The 15,669-nt window shown below is 41.6% G+C and overlaps 1 protein-coding gene across 3 annotated transcripts in view; it reads left to right on the top strand.

Annotated features, from left to right (window-relative positions):
• The window catches only part of LYN (LYN proto-oncogene, Src family tyrosine kinase), a 107,011-nt gene that overhangs the window by 40,259 nt on the left and 51,083 nt on the right, over positions 1 to 15,669 (top strand). The gene's annotated exons all lie outside the window — the stretch shown is intronic.

Consider the following 15,669-nt stretch of genomic DNA (forward strand, 5'->3'; position numbering starts at 1 on the left):
AAGGGGCACATTAGAAACTGTGTACAACTTTTCTCAGCAGAAATATTTTAAGGCAATAGTCTTTTCAAAATTGAGGATACGTTTTTCTAAAATACTCAAAAGTATGTGGCTTGATTCCTATTCTATCACAATATACTTTTAAAAAATTAATAGACTTTACTTTTTAGGGCAGCTTTAGGTTTCCAGAAACACTGAGTGGAAAGTCCAGAGGGTTTCCCATGTACTCACCACCCCCTTGGTTTCCCTTAATTATTAACATCTTGCATAGTGTGATACATTTGTTACAATTGATGAACCAGTATTAATACATTATGCTGAACGAAAGTCCACTGTTTTCATTGGGTTCACTCTTGGGGCTGTACATTCTGTGGGTTTTGGCAAATGTATAATGACATGTGTCCACTATTACGGTGTCATATAGAATAGTTCAGTACCCCCAAAATCCCCTGTGCTCCACCCATTCAGCCCTCCCTCTCCCTCAACTGCTGGAAACCACTGAACTTTAACTGTTTCCATAGTTTTGCCTTTTCCAGAATGTCATAGAGTTGGAATCATACAGTATGTAGCTTTTTCCTATTGGCTTCTTTCATTTAGCAATATGCATTTAAGTTTTCTCCATGTCTTTTTATGGCTTGATAGCTCACTTCTTTTTATTGATAAATAATATTCTATTGTCTGGATGGACCACAGTTTGTTTCTCCAGTCACCCACCGAAGGATGTTTTGGTAGCTTCCAAGTTTTGGCAATTGTGAATAAAGCTGCTATAAGCACCCGTGGGCAGGTTTTGGTGCGAACCGAAGTTTTCAGTTCATGTGGGTAAATACCAAGTAGTAGAATTACTGAGTCATATGTTAAGAGTATATTTAGTTTTGTAAGAACCTGCCGAGCTGTTTTCTGAAGTTGCTGCACCATTTTTTGTTCCTTTTGTTGTACCTCTTCCGCAGCCTTGGGTGGTGTCAGTGTTTTGGATTTTTGTCACTCCCATAGGTGTGTGGTGGTATCTCACTGTTTTAACCTGCATCCCCCTTATGACATATGACGTGGAGCATCTTTCATAGGCTTATTTGCCATTTCTCTGTCTTTGGCGAGGTGTCTTTTCAGATCTCATGCTCATTTTTTGATTGGGTTGTTTGTTTTTGTATTATTGAGTTTTAAGAATTCTTTGTGTATTTTTGGACCCTAGTCCTTTGTGTTTTGAAAAGACCTTCTCCCAGTCTGTGGCTTGTCTTTTAATTTTCTTAACAGTGTCTTTTGCAGAGCAGAAGTTTTTAATTTTAATGAAGTCCAATTTATCCATTTTTTTCTTCTATGGCTCATGCGTTTGGTTTTGTATCTAAAAAGTCATTGTCAGACCCAAGGTCATCTAGATTTTCTCCTCTGTTATCTTCTAGGAGTTTTATAGTTTTGCATTTGTACATTTAGTTCTGTTATGCATGTTGAGTTAATTTTTGTAAAAGATGTAAGATCTGGGTCTAGATTAATTTTTCTTTTTGCATGTGGATGTCCAGTTTTTCCTGCCAGCGCTTGTTGAAAAGGCTGCCATTGCTCCGTTGAATTGCCTATCTCCTTTGTGAAAGATCAATTGACTACATTTCTGGACTCTTTATTCTGCTTACTATACTTTTAAATGAGGGTTTATTTTTGTTACCTTCAGTGAAAATAAAATCTATGAGTAACTAATCTTGGTTTGACTTCCTTGAGTCTTAGTTTCTTCATAAGATGGGTGGGTAGAATAGATCATTCTTACTGTTTCTTCTAGGTTTACCTCATGAGACTAGTTTGTCTGTATTTAAGTATAGCGTCAGGGTGATGATTTTCTCATAGAAAGTTTCTGGGTCTAGTCCAACAAACACCAGGTCTGTGTGCATGTGTTTTTGTGAGTCTGTATCTTTCTGTGTGTATAAGCAGAGTGGCAGACATCTATTGAACAAGATTTCTGGCTATGCCCTTTACATTTTATAATGGAATAATAAGCCCATCATTCACTGATGAGTGACAAAGCATATGGTTCTGCCCCACTCTGTAACAGAAAATATCTATACTTAGGATCATTACCAGTAATTGAAACATCAGATTTCCTGCCATGCAGCTTTCATCGGGGACATTTGGCAGTGTCTGTAGACATTTCTGTTGTCATGCCTGGTATCTTGTGTGTAGAAGCCAAGGATACCGCTAACTACCCCACAGTGCACTGGACAAACCTCACAACAAGGAAATTTTTGGCTCCAAATGTCAGTAGTACTGAGGCTGAGAAAGCCTGTTGCAGAGAAGCAGATTTATCCACGGCATGTTTTCTTCTTTGGTTTAGCCTCTAGAAAACCTAAACTTTTGGCGATTTGTGGTCTGTATCTAACAACTGTGCAGAAACTTATGGTAAGATACAACCTTCAGCTTCTTTTCGCTGTCTTGGGCTTAGTTTCACTTTTTCTCAATTTCATAATCATTTCTATTTTTTGTGAAATCTATTTATGTAAACCTGACTGACCTCTTAAAGTAAAATTTAAATATATCATTATATATACTTCTAAAGATAAGTGGCTGGATCATTGATCATAAAAATCTGAGGCTAGAAACAAGGTTGATGTTTCTTCCACTTCTTGGGTTGTAGTACATAATTCAGACTCTGCTTTGAATTTCCTCTTCTGGTCCTTTAAATGATACATTTCCCTGTGATACCTAAGTTTCCATGAGCTCATCTTGTTTTCATAGTGTTCCCTTTTATTTTTAAGAGAAACAAAACCAAAAAACCCCTGCTCGTTTCATCAATCCCCCGTGTCTTCCTCTGTGTGAAGTTGTTCAACTAAGAGTTATGCAAATGGGGACCGGCTTTGTGCACATGGATTCCGGGGGCCTCACTGCATCTTCAGTGTATTTGTTGTCATGAGAGCGTCAGGACCCTGGCCTCCTCTCTTACAGCTCAGCCCGTAGCCTTCCCCCAGCCTCACCAGCTCCTTCCCTGCCCCTCACCTCATTCCCATCATGGATCTGGGCACGACTTTCCAACTTTCTTGGAGTCAAAGAGAAGGGGGCTTGTAGGTATCAACTGAACCTGCCTCTTGTGTACACCTGGGGACCTGAGTGCTTGTTATCTCCTGAGACAGCCAGCAGGCCCTTGCTGTCCATCCAGAGCACACTTGGCTGCATCTCCTGGACGCCGAGCCGTTTTCCTGAGGTCTGTAACAGTCTTCATGATTGACATTTCTTTTCCTAGCAATCTTAGCAAAGGCGACAGCTCCATCTACATCCTCCCCAGATTCTTTACTCTCACAGATTAACAGGGCTTGAAGGACCTTAGACCATGGGTTCAGATTCTCTTGTCTTAAAATTTTTATACAAGTTTATGTATGTGTGTATATTACATGTTTTATATATATACATATATATATATAATAAAGACACGTATATATGTGTGTGTTATATATACATATATATAATTTACACAAAATGAAAAACATCTTTTAAAATTTTAGAATAAGGGTAATTAATTACCCTTATATAATAATGTGACGTAAGGTCCTTCAGACTCTGATATATGTGTGTATACATATATATATCTGTGAATAGGAAATTATATATATATGTATATAATGTGTATATATATAAAGTTGTATATATCTAAATATATATAATGTATGTATATATATATATATATATATAATTTCCTATTCACAGATATATATATGATAGGAAGATGAAAAAGGCAAACCCAAAAATACCTGCAGCCCAATCACCTGTAGATGAACATTGTGATATTTTACGATTTTTCTTCCTAGACTCTTTTCTTGCCTATTCATATCTTTTCCCCCTCACAAAAATGGTATTATGCTATATGTATTGTTTTTTAGCTTAAATATATTGTGAATATCTTTTTATGTCAACAAATATAATGTACAATATTTTAGTGACCACTAGTATTCTTTCATGTTGAGGTATCATCTTCTAGATCAATTTTACAAAGGCCAATTGCCTAAAGGCCAATTTGATGAATTTATCAAATGTTTCAATTTACCAGAAGATGTGTTTCTTTTAACTACTTGAATATTATTTCTATTTTTTAAAGAAACTTTATGCATTTTTTTTTTTTTTTTTTGCGGTACGCGGGCCTCTCACTGTTGTGGCCTCTCCCGTTGAGGAGCACAGGCTCCAGACGCTCAGGCTCAGCGGCCATGGCTCACGGGCCCAGCCGCTCCGTGGCATGTGGGATCCTCCCGGACCGGGGCACGAGCCCATGTCCCCTGCATCGGCAGGCAGACTCTCAACCACTGCGCCACCAGGGAAGCCTGAAACTTTATGCATTTTTAATGTTCTCCTGCTAGTTCTTCAAATGGCATATCAAGTCTGAGGGTTGTGCAATTAAAAAACTAAAATTTTAATTTAAGTTTAGATTTAAATTTAGAAACATCAGAAAGAAATTGGAAGTGATCAAACATTCCCAACACATATAGCATGCTAAACCTCTGGATTCTAAGGAGAAATGAAGCTGTGTTGATCTGTCAGCTGTTTGTAAAATCATTCGATATGAAAGGATGGAACAGCTTTGAGATGCGGAAAGGAAGTGAAGGTGTGTAGAGGAATTTCTAGAAAGAAGCAGAAGACTTGAGCCTCAAACATAACCAAAAACATGTTACTAGGGTCAAAGAATTTTTAGAAATTAGCTTAAAATCCTAAAAATGTAAAGTTAAGAAATGAACTAGGAAACTACAGAAACAAACATATCTCATATTACATTTAAGCTACTAGTTACTATTTCAAAAATTACATCCATAAATATTTTAATTTTATTTCTAAAAGATAGAGAATCATTTTTCAACATAAATTTAATACCATTATTAAACATAACAAAAATTCCTCTGTTAAAAAATATTCAGTAAATGATCAAATTTCTCCAGTTATCTCATATTCTTAATAATTAGGCTACTAATTACTAATAACTAAGGCTAATATAGTTCTAAGAAGACTCAACTGTCCTTAGTTTCTAAAAATAGAGTATTCCTTAAAAAAGCATCATAGATGGACCTAGAGTCTGTCATATAGAGTGAAGTAAGTCAGAAAGAGAAAAACAAATACCGTATGCTAACGCACATATATATAGAATCTAAAAAAAAAGGTTCTGATGAACCTAGGGGCAGGACAGGAATAAAGACGCAGACAAAGAGAATAGACTTGAGGACACAGGGAGGGGGAAAGGTAAGCTGGGACGAAGTGAGAGAGTGGCATGGACATATATACACTACCAAATGTAAAATAGATAGCTAGTGGGAAGCAGCCGCATAGCACAGGGAGATCAGCTCGGTGCTTTGTGACCACCTAGAGGGGTGGGATAGGAAGGGTGGGAGGGAGACGCAAGAGGGAGGGCATATGGAGATATATGTATATGTATAGCTGATTCACTTTGTTATACAGCAGAAACTAACACACCCTTGTAAAGCAATTATACTCCAATAAAGATGTTAAAAAAAGCATCATAGAAATCTTCAAAAGCTTTTAAAACAATTACATTTGATAAGAATTGTTATACCCTTAAGCTGTTGAAAACTAACACAAACCACCAGTAAACTAAGCTGTTAAAACATCCCATCAAATATGAAATTATATACACCTCACAAATAGTTAAAAGATACAAATTTTGATAAACTGATCATCTTGTAAAATGAAAATCCTCAGAAAACTGGCTTTGGGTGAAATGAATTTCAAGAACTGTTCTACATTTATTTAAACAATGACCTATTATTTGGCAAGCAAGTCCATTTTTTCTTTTTTTAATTTATTTTTTTAATTGAAGTACAGTTGATTTACAACGTTGTGTTACTTTCAGGTGTACAGCAAAGCGATTCAGTTGTATACTATATATATATATATATATATATATATATATATATATATATATATATACATATATTCTTTTTTTTACACTCTTCCATTATAGCTTATTAAAAAATACTGAGTATAGTTCCCTGTGCTATACAGTAGGTCCTTGTTGGTTATCTATTTTATAAATAGTAGTGTGTATATGTTACTTCCAAACTCCTAATTTATCTTCCCCCAACCTTTCCTCTTTAGTAACCATAAGTTTGTTTTCTAAGTCTGTGAGTCTGCTTCTGTTTTGTAAATAAGTTCATTTGTATCATGTTTTTTAGATTCCACATATAAGTGATATCATATGCTATTTGTCTTTCTCTGTCTGACTTACTCCACTTAGTATGATAATCGCTCCATGTTGCTGCAAGTGACATTATTTCATTCTTTTTTAAGGCTGAGTAATATCCCATTGTATACACGTACCACATCTTCTTTATCCATTTGTCTGTCGATGGACATTTAGGTTGCTTCCATGTCAAGCAAGTCTATTTCTAATTGGATGGTATTACAAACAGTCTCACAATAAAAATCCTGTTCTACAGAGCTTTGTGTAACTGCCCAGTTATTTTCTTAGAAATCACTTATTTATGGAGGTGAGGATTTGTTGGGAAGTGGATACATTTTAAAGACCTTGATAAGTGTTGTCAAGATGAAGACTATCACTTACTCTCTCCTGTCAAGCCCAGCAATTTCATTTCATGGTGAGGAGATTAGAGGCCAGAGACAGGAGTGGTTTTGTCCATCATTATAGGACAGTCCAGGCTGGACCCAGCAGTCAGGTGTCCTAACTCCTAACTTCGCTGCATCTCTCGTGACCTCTCTGCTCTCTCTTCCAGGCAAGAGCCAAGTTACTCTTCCACTTTTTTCTGTCCTGGACGCCAAACCTCCAGGTGTTTGAACCTCATCTATCTCTGGAGTTGTCTTGCACTTCTTTTCTGGACTTATTCTAATACATGTAGTGATTAAAACTATACTGGTTTATTAAAGTTCTAATAAACGCAGTCAAGTTGCTGTATTTACGCATCATTATTTCAAAATATCTTCGTGTCAGGTTAGCTTTACGTTTTTATGCTACACATTCATGTTATGGTTCACTCCTAACCCCTGGGTCTTCCTGCAGCCGTGCCTGTGTCTTAAAGCACATAATAAAGAAATGGTTTCAAACCAGATAAAGACATCAGCAAACATGAGATAAATTAAAATGTATCAGATTTTGATCACAAAGGCATAAAGAAAAGTTAATGAAGAAGAAATCAGCCATACTGCAGTGGATCTCTCATTTCTGGGTGGGGGAGGACCTTTTTAAAATTAATTTTTTATTGATACACTTCAGATACCATCAATTTACCCGTTTAAGGTGTACAATTGAGTGGTCTTTAGTGTATTCACGAGTTGTAAAACCATCACCACTATCTAATTCCAGAACCTACTGCATCTTGTGGGTAGCAGGCTTGCAGACTTTACAATTGCAATTCAGCTGTGCAAAGAAAGCAAGAAAGCAAGCTTCACATTGTCTAACTCTTCTCTCTCCAGTGGTCTGAGTAGCAGCAGGTGGAAAAATGGCCTTCAGTTTGCCAAGTGGGTTCAGATCTTTTCCATTTTAAATAGTCTCTTTTCCATCACGACTCTCTTCCTTTAAGAGAAGAGCTTGGTCCTTCACATTTCTTCTGCTCCTTTCCAAGATGTAGGTAGATGCAGGTTTCTCTTGTGTTACTTGGGGAGAAAGCAGCCATAGATTCTTTCCATGTTCTTGGTGTGCCTGCTGATAGGACTGGCACTGCTGACTGGGGAGAATGTTACACTGACACCCACCCCCCAAGCAAGTGGATCCTATTAGGACAGTTGGAAACACCTGGGTCCCCTTCAAGCCTTCAGCAGGCTGAGTGAGGGGAGGCTTGTCTTGACACCTCCTTTCCTTCATGCTCCACCGTGTGGGAGACACAAAGCAGGGAGAGGACCTGGAACCATCTAGACAGTCTTAAAGCCACTTCCCACCCCACCCCCTTACCCAGCTGCTACTTACTAGGAAAAGTGGATGTTTCCTACATAGAAAACAAACTTACAGTTACCAGGGGGTAAGGGGGGAGGGATAAACTGGGAGATTGGGATTGACATATACACACTACTATATATAAAACAGACAACCAATAAGGACCTACTGTAGAGCACAGGGAACTCTACTCAATACTCTGTGACGACCCATATGGGAAAAGAATTTTAAAAAGAGTGGATATATGTATACGAATAACTGATTCACTTTGCTGTACCCCTGAAACTAACACAACATTATAAACCAACTATACTCCAATAAAAATTAATTAAATAATAATAATAGTAATAAAGAAATGACATAGAAGCAAGAAAGCCAGAGATACTCAGTTAAGAAAAAAACGTGGACGGGGGATGGCTGCCCCCTTGGACACTGATTCTATCCCAGTCCTAGTCTTTCCAGTGCTCTCCCCTTCAGACTCCTGTTCCTCATTCTTGTAAATCAAAGAGTACTTCTTTTAAATCACATTGCCCTTCCTTCAAGGGGGAGCCCGATGGCTCAACCTTAGTCACAGACTGGAGGTGAAATTCATACCACAGGAGCAGCTCTGCGGGCTAAGTCGTCAAAGCCCTGCTCTTGATACGGAACCTCGAGGAGAGCTGGGAGCTGGGGATTGCCAACTACCAAAATGACATTGACTTAGTTGCCCCAAGACAGTGTTCTTGTTTCATAAGGTATTTAGACCTTAGGGAAGGCTTTATAGTAGAGGCTGGTCAAGTAAGAAAGCCAGGCTCTGGAGCCAGGTGGACCTGGGTTACCAGCTTTCCAACTGTGTTGACAATGGCTTTCTGGGTGATTTTATTGAGGAAAAATATCAAGAATGTATGAAAATGATTACTATGGTGTATAAGAAACAAAAACCTTAGTTGCCTAAGTAAAGAGAGTCTGGCTATATACCCTTTTCAATTCTATCTCTTGCAAAAGGAATTTAGGAAAATCGACAAAAGAAAAGACAGCTACTTAGGTTGGAAGTGATGGCATTGGTCGTGGAGTTAATTCTGGCACTCTCTCCTCTTCTGCCCTCCCAAGGACACCTGTGAGTCTTTTCTGACCCCCTTTCTTTCTGATAAGTAGTTTGGAGAAAACATCGCAACTCCTCGGTGGACTTTGCTTCTCTAAAAAAGCCTCCAAAGTCTCATCCTTGAAAGTGAAGTAAGAAGGAAAACAATCAAAGGGTGTCTAAAAGGTTTCTGTTTGGGTGGGCAAAGTACATCTCTTGAGTTATGCAACTGGTTGCAGACTGCATGGATGAGAATTGTTTTAGGACGAGTCCCTGTGAATGACCCTTGAACCAAACTCAACCTACTTTGGAAGCTCGAGGCCACTTTTGTCTGGGGGATCGTTACCACCCATCTCCATGGCCTTGGGGCTTCCTTTCTCTTTCTAGGCCCCCTAACTCAGAAAACTGTTTTGGAGATGAACTCGTTCCACAGTCATGCGGGAGGCTTGAGTGGACAGAAGTGCAGCTTCAAGGCCGATGGGCCAAGGTCCACTTTAACAGGGACCTTTGATCACCAGGCACAGGTCCATCTATCGGGGTATCATCCTGGTATGCGCTGTGCCAGACACAGAGCAAGCAATTCCACGTCTTTCTCTTTTTTCCCACGCGCCGTCTGTCTCCTACCCTAGAGATGTTCCTGGTTGCTCCAGAACATGACCACTTGATGTTGCAAGATCAGGCAAGAGAAGGACAGTGACAGGATGGAGACTTCAGAGCCTGTGGATGAGTCATTCACTTGCTGCTGGGAAAACACAATGCAAATTTACGAACTAAGCTTGGGAAGTTGCAGTGAAGTGGGAAAGAAATGTTTTTAATTTCTTTTTGGTTGCTAGGATAAAGGCAGAAAATGCATCAGTCGTCAAAAAACAAAATGCGTAAGTCGTAATAAAAATAAAAACAAAAAGTTTCTTTTGTAGCACTTTGTAAAGGCAAGAAATTTAGGTTCTCAGGGGTTAAATTCTAGTACCTTTGTTTTTAAATTTTAAGATCTAGGATTGTGTGAAATAGCTGTTAAAACGTGGATTTAGATTTTATAGGGGAAATGGCATCCAATTTCCTGTTTTTGATTTCTTTAAGCTCTCAGAATATGAGAAATTGGTGATTTAAAAATCTTTGTATAGCCGAGAGGGAGGTGAATTTGTATGGACTTCAGGTTGAAATAGACATGATGCAATATCTTTTAAACTTGTGAAACTGACAATGAATAACAAAATATTACCCAAAATGTATATTATACAAATCCAAACTCAGGAACCTCTTTCACTACACAATTCCTTCGCTTCTTCCTTAATGACAGAGTAATATACACATTTACTTTCAGGTCATCATGTTATAAAAGTGGACAGCAGAGTAACATGGCATATAGGGTACCTTGCCCAAAAGAGGGGAGGGGACAGAGAGGGAGAAAATGCAAGTGGCCCATGTGTGAGCCTGAGGCTGAGATGGGAGATGTGCTTCTGCTGTTCCCTGTTTGGGGTGAGGTGGGATTGTTTCTCTTCCAATGTTGGAGGGAAAACTGACATTTGGACCACATTTATTTATGTATTTAACAAAGATGTATCTAGCTCTTACTGTGTGCTGCTTTAAGTACACTTCTAAGCACTTTACAAATATTAACTGATTTAATTCATCTAATCCTCATAACAACCTAATGAGCTCGATGAAGTTACCTCCATTTTTTCAGAAGGAAACTGAAGCACAGAGGTTAGGCCACTTGCCCAGGTTCCCACAGTTAATAATTGAGGGACCCAGGATCTGAGTTTAGCAATCCAACTTCACAGTCCTTTACTCCAAAATATTTTGCAAATTGTGGTGTCTTCCTTAGGAATTTTTAAGAGAAAATTTCTGTATATGATTGTGCACCTTACAAGTGGACTTCAGAACCCAGCCAACATGGTATTGGGTATCCTTTCAGACTTTTTTCTGTGGACATTACATATATATGGGTATGTGTGTGTGCGTATATATATGTATATATTGATTGGTTATATAAATTGATTGATATATATGATTTGTTTTCAGTCAATAATGATTGGTGGTCAAGAACATCCAGGTTATACAAATCTCTCTTTTACCCCACTTCAGTCTCATAATATGTCAGTTTGATCTCATTTAATGGACTCTCCCCTATTGATGGACACCTCTTCTCTGTCTGTAGTATAAATAAGACTGATATGAACATTCGTTCGTATTGCCTTTGTGACAGAGGGTTGCCCACTGTCTCTGTCTCATTAGATCACCTACTCGAGCTTATGTGTGAACATCCCAGGGTCGTATTTGCATGTCAGACACTCAGGTATTATTATGAGTAACTCACAGCCTCCACACATAAAATGTGCCTTCATTTACTGTTAAACAAACAAGCAAAAAAATTGAAGACGTTGTCATCTACATCATCCACAGCACTTTATGTAAAGCCCATCACACAAAACTTTAGAATTCTCATGCCGGGGCCTCCCTGTCTGGCGAGGACCAGGTCAGCTTCCTCTTTCCCTGGTGAAAGCGCGATGATGCGGGCTTTCCTCTGGCTCCTCCTGCCAGGAAGCCTGCTACCGCAGATCTGGTGCCCACCGGGTTCCACATTTGATCCTCCTCTTCTCGTTGCCTCGAGTTTTCTGTTTCCAGCTTATTAAACTCACTTTTTGTAAAAGCATTTCAGATCCTTTTGAGAAAGAAGAGGCTATAAAAACAATCTCTTTAGTATTATTAATAAGGAGATAAAATGCATGTTTCAAAATAGCCATTGTTTGGCAACATGGTAATTTTTTTAAAAAAAGAAAAAGCACAGACTTTAGGCTAAAACTATGTGAGTCCATCATGCACTTGTGCAATGGCTTCAGGCCAGCCATTTAATCTCTGCAAGCCTCAGTTTACTTCTCTGTAAAGTGGGGTTAATAATACCTGGGTCATGGGGTTTCTTCGAGGATTAAATGAGATGCTCAGAAAATTACAAATGTTTAATTGAAAAATACTAAGGTGTGAATCATTGTAAAGCGTAGCTCCTGTCACTTGCAAACACGTAACTGTGCTCTCAGTTTTTGTTGGGGGTGCATGTGTTTTGTGCTTTTCTGGTACCTTCGTACAGTGAAAAGAATTGAGGACTTGGTGTGAGCTGGTGGTGTTTATCCCCTGACGCAGCAAGATGCTCTCTGAGCTTTTTTGCTGGAGTGTTTGAATTGCAGGGACCCAAACTCAAAGCTCAGTGCCAGTGGGTTAGGGCCTTCCTCTACAGTAGGTATTTTTGGTTCTCAATTATCCATGTGATGGGGGAGGGGAAATCATGACATAAGTGTAAATAAACGATAATCTGCGGATTATCTCACCGCCTCACACATCCACCTGCTTTTTATTTTCATTCTCCGTCTTCCTTCCCATGGAGCGGGCCCTCGGACAATCACCGTCACCCCTTCAGAGGTCTGGGTCACCGATTCCTCGCTCTGCGCCCTGTAACGAAGACCCACAAAGCGCTTTTCTAATCTCATCTCCTACCTTCACACACAAATGCGCGCGCGCACACATACACACTACAGGGGTTCCTAATATTTTGGAAAAAAAAATTTTTTTCATAAAGTTGTTCATACCATCCTCCTATTTTCACCCTTATCCGACTTTTTATTTTGAAAATTTCGAATCTACAGAAAAAAAAGAATACCCTCACCTAGATGAACTGTTTTTTGTTTTTTGTTGTTTTTTTACTTTACTATTTTGCCACATTTGTCCCCTCCTCTTGTTCCCCCCGCCCCCTTTCTCTTTTTCATTTTGGCGGAAGTGTTGAAAGTTGCAGATGCCATGAGCTTGCATCCCTACCTGCCTTGCGTGCATCTCCTCTGATGTGGACCTTCTCCTGCGTGACCGCAGTACCGTCATCACACCTTTAAAGCGCGCAGTTGCCCACGATCACGTTCACACCTATTCAGATTTCCCCAAGGATCCAGCCACGTGTCCTCCCCCCTCCCCCATTCATTCAAATCTCATGCAAGATAGAGCTCCGCCCCTTCCCCTCCCCTGTCCTTCCCCCCCCCCCCCCCCCCGCGGTACGCGGGCCTCTCACTGCTGGGGCCTCCCCCGTTGCGGACCACAGGCTCCGGACGCACAGGCTCAGCGGCCATGGCTCGCGGGCCCAGCAGCTCCGCGGCATGTGGGATCTTCCCGGACCGGGGCACGCACCCGTGTCCCCTGCATCAGCAGGCGGACTCTCAACCACTGCGCCACCAGGGAAGCCCTCCCCTGTCCTTTTTGAGGTGCCCAGCTTCTGGCACATCGTGGATTTGTCTGATCATTTTGTTCCTCTAACCTCTGTGTTTCCTATAAACTAGAAGTTAGTGCTAGAGGTCTCTGTCCCTCTGTCTCTAATAAAAACACAACGGCCAGGGCGGGGGCGTCTCCTTTCCTTTTCCTCGCCCACCTTGAGCAGGAGAGGTTGGGATGAGCGTACTGGGAGCCTCGAGTGCAGCAGCCAGAGCCAGAGCGCCTGGTCCCTCCTTTCCTTCCGTGAGCCCTCGGAGCACCTGCTCTGAGCAGGCACGTGGCAGGGAAGGAGCAGGTTGGGAGCCCGGCCCGTCTGCTTCGGCTCCGTTTGGGGAGCTGACCTTAAAGAAACCCACGTGTGACGGAACGGCCGTCTTGATAAGAAAAATGAGAGGGTAAAGCGTGAGGAGGGGGCAGAGAGGTGACCTTTTCCGTAGGTGGCTGGGAAGACCTGCTGGGGAGGTAACATTTGGGTCCAGATCTGGAAAAAAGAGAGTGACCCAGCCGGCTAGGGCCCGGGGAGAAAAGCGGGCGCGGGGAAAGCCAGACTGCCCGGGCCGGGCGCGCGTGCATCCCGGGGACCCTCCGGGCTCCTCCCCTCGCAGCTCGGGGCGCAATCGGGGGTCCGCGCGGGGTGGCCTTTTCCGCTACCGAGTTCCCTCCTTCAGGCATCACCGTTTTTTTTGTTGTTGTTGTTTTGTTTTTTTACTTTTTTTTTATTTAACCAATTTAATCAGTTATACATATACATATGTTCCCATATCCCCTCCCTTTTGCGTCTCCCTCCCGCCCTCCCTATCCCACCCCTCCAGGCGGTCACAAAGCACCGAGGTGATCTCCCTGTGCTCTGCGGCTGCTTCCCACTAGCTAGCTATTTTACGTTTGGTAGTGTATATATGTCCATGCCGCTCTTTCGCTTTGTCACAGCTTACTCTTCCCCCTCCCCATATCCTCAAGTCCATTCTCTAGTAGATCTGTGTCTTTATTCCTGTCTTACCCCTATGTTCTTCATGACATTTTTTTTTCTTAAATTCCATATATATGTGTCAGCATACAGTATTTGTCTTTCTCTTTCTGACTTACTTCACTCTGTATGACAGACTCTAGGTCCATCCACCTCATTACAAATAGCTCAATTTCGTTTCTTTTTATGGCTGAGTAATATTCCATTGTGTATATGTGCCACACCTTCTTTATCCATTCATCCGATGATGGACACTTAGGTTGTTTCCATCTCCGGCATCACCGTTTTAATGCGGATGATTTAAACACAGCTCCTTTGGAGGATGAGGGTGGGACTGGTCCGAAAAGAACTCCCCTGTTTATTTACAGATCAACTAGAAAACCCATCTCCATTTCAGAAACTTTAGCAAATGAAAAAAAAAAAAAAAACCCAAAAAACTGTCCTATTTTGAGTCAAAGGAGTGCTTGCTTCCCCTTTATTTTGGGAACTACAGCTCGCTAGTTTCAGAAAGGGGTGTGGCTGTCCTTAGAGGCTTCCTACGTCGACCAATGAGATGATAAACAAGGTGAAGGTCGCAGACCTCCTGGAAGCCTGCAGGACCAAACGCAGGGTGAGCTAGGGCGACAATGCAGAGAGGATGGCCCTTCAGAGAAGAGCCCCTAAGGGTCTCTGCACAGCAGGAGGTATTCCGAATTCCCACCGCCCGCCTTCCCCACGCGGAACCGTCCATCTTTCGTCCTCTAAACTTCTAGGCGGGGGTCCGCCTTGGCAGTGTTTCGAACGACACAGATCACTGGGGAGCACCCGCCCCTCGCCCCCTCCCCGGGCCCAGGAGAACTTCCTGGACTGTGTCCAGGGAATCTGTCCTGTGAGCCTAGATGATTCTGGGGTGCCTTCAGGTTTGGGAACGCTGCCCTCTAAGACCTTCTAATGGAGCTCATAAGAGATTTTGTTTTGTTTTCAATGTATAAATTTGACCATGAGGCTGTACTGTACGGCAACATTCATATCCGATTTCAGTTTTAAAATCATCTTTGGAGTCCCCAGAGTGCTTTGGGTGGCGCTCTACACATCCTAGTGTTAACTGAATAGACGAATAAGAGTCTAGCATTTAGACGGGTGGCTCCGCCTGTCTGGTTGCCCGCACAAGCCCCCTCCCCTCTGTCGGCGGTTCTCCCCTGAAGCCCTAGGCTTGCTGATGGCACCCTTTTGTGCCTCTGGCTCGGACATCTCTCCTGGTTTCCAGGCCCACTAGTCTCACTGGGAAGCATACAGGATGTGACTGTTTGGGTGTTCCTGCAAGCATCTTTTCTCCATACCTGTGCCTCCTCTTTTATTTCCAGTCTTGGTGAAGGCCACCACCATTGCCCCAGGCCCCAAGCCACTTTGGGTTCGAGCCAGATTCTATGCCTTCTTCCTCTTAATCACGTTTGCCTTTGAAGCCCCAGGTCCCCTCACTTCACCTTGCACAGTGACATTTGTCTTCAGCTGTGCCTCCCTCTCCAGCCCAACTCCTGGACTTCCCTCCTTGTTCACTGAGGGGGTCAG

The sequence above is a fragment of the Mesoplodon densirostris genome, chromosome 13 (assembly GCF_025265405.1).
Source record: "Mesoplodon densirostris isolate mMesDen1 chromosome 13, mMesDen1 primary haplotype, whole genome shotgun sequence".
NCBI classification, from domain to species: domain Eukaryota; kingdom Metazoa; phylum Chordata; class Mammalia; order Artiodactyla; family Ziphiidae; genus Mesoplodon; species Mesoplodon densirostris.